This window comes from Hyaena hyaena, unplaced genomic scaffold (assembly GCF_003009895.1).
Source record: "Hyaena hyaena isolate Hyena2069 unplaced genomic scaffold, ASM300989v1 scaffold_71, whole genome shotgun sequence".
Lineage (NCBI taxonomy): Eukaryota > Metazoa > Chordata > Mammalia > Carnivora > Hyaenidae > Hyaena > Hyaena hyaena.
Window position 1 is genome coordinate 1,483,315 of NW_024080704.1, and position 1,782 is coordinate 1,485,096.

Genomic DNA, 1,782 nt, shown 5'->3' on the forward strand with positions numbered 1-1,782 from the left:
CTCTCATCTTTTCTTTTTACTAAGTTAGAAACAAAATCTTCATGGCTTGTATGTGAGGATTGCTAGACAGTGCCTCTCACTTAGAAATACCTACAAAAATTCCACTCACTTCTGTTTAGTTGTCTGCATTGTGAAGGAGGAAGCCATAGGGTTTCTCAGGAAGGAGCGTGACCTAGGACTTGTGGGTTAGACTTTCAAAGGGCTGGAAGCTGTAGCGGCCACGAAGAACGTAGGAAGAGAGTTTCTCAGGTTTTCAAGGGTGCGTTCTGCAGCCCGGTCGCTGAGCGTTGGTGTGTACGCATGTCTGTGCGTGCTAGTGCATTGATTAGAAGATGTGGCGGTAGCTGAGAGCAGGTCGGTTGCCAGTGCCAACAAACTGCTCGCTTTTCGGAAAGAGTACAGTTTTCTTTGGCTTCTCTGCCAGTCGCTTTATCTGTTTTCATTTCAAAGATGTGTTTCCAAAGCACCATTTCCTGAAATCTTTTGGCTGCAGTCAGGTATGAGAGTCCCAGTTGCAAGCCCAGAGAGAAGGTGGGCTGCCAGGGAGACGTTTACAATGGGGGGGGGGGTCATCTCGAGGAACACCGGCTGAAGTCTTGCCAGGAAGTGGAGAGGGAGCCAGAAGCAAGGACCCTCCTTGGGAAACGTTCTCCCTCCAGCTCTGATTGGAAAGTCATGTCTAAGAATTTTCATTTGAATATCAGACTTGAGTTCTTGTCATTGAGGAGGGGATATCAAGCTTCAGGTTTACCAGAGGGAGACAAGTTGAAGTGAGCGCTTTCCCACGAAGCCTTTCTGCTAACCTCCTTTATATCATCTCCCTGTGTTTGGTGTCCACCCTGTCTCATCTTGATCACATCTTTGTGTGCTTACTGCCATTTGTGTAAATATCGCACCTACCCTACCAGAATTTGAGCTCTGAGCTCATGTCGCATTTACTTATCAATTCTTCAGTGTCTAGCACAGTGCCTTGTACATTGTTGGTGCTTAATAAATGTTGGTGCTGTAAATGACCAAATGACGGAAACCTAGAGCTAGTAACAAGGTTTTGATTAGAGATTTATTTATTTCACATATATTTATTGAGCACCTAAATATGTTAGGCCCTGTGGGAGAGAGTGGGAAGGGCTGGGAACAAATCACACATGAAGATAAAAGGAATGACCCTAAAGATAACTTCTTGTGGGTTCCCCCCCCCCTACTTTTTATATCCCTGATTGTTGAGGAATTGTTGGCTATGCTCAGGTCTCTGTCTTGTCATTCCCATATTCCTGGCCCCTTGGCCCTGTCCAGGGCCTGTCTTAGGCTTTGGGACTTATCCTGTTGCTCCATCATAGGTCTTTAAATAAGCCTGGGCTAGTTAGTAAACTGAGTATCACTCTCAGCTCTCCTATCTGATCTAAACACTCAAAAATAGGACTTTTAAAACCAATTCCTGAGCTATTAAGCTGATAAGAACAGATACTACACTTGATCTTAGCCAAAAGACCAAGAAGCAATCCCAGTTCCCTAGCTAGCAGAGCTTACACACTTGGATCATAGCTAGTTCTGGAGACGAAATCTCCCTGTTTCTCTCTGACCAAGACGAAACTTGGATTAAAATGGAAAGCTGCCTTAGAGGACAACAGAAGTTGCCGAATAACCATAGGTGGACGTATGTGGCAGGAGGAGGAGCAAAGGTCAGATCATTCTGTACGAAGAGCCCTGGTTTCCTAGCAGGATCCTCTGCTTCTCCCACAATGGCTGGTGTCCTGCCGAGTGTATGCGGGCGGGGGCGGGGGG

General features: G+C 46.2%; 1 pseudogene; it reads right to left on the minus strand.

Annotated features, from left to right (window-relative positions):
- Positions 1–1,335: 1,335 nt before the first annotated feature.
- On the minus strand, positions 1,336–1,500 carry LOC120232467 (annotated as a pseudogene).
- Between the last annotated feature and the right edge of the window lie 282 nt (positions 1,501–1,782).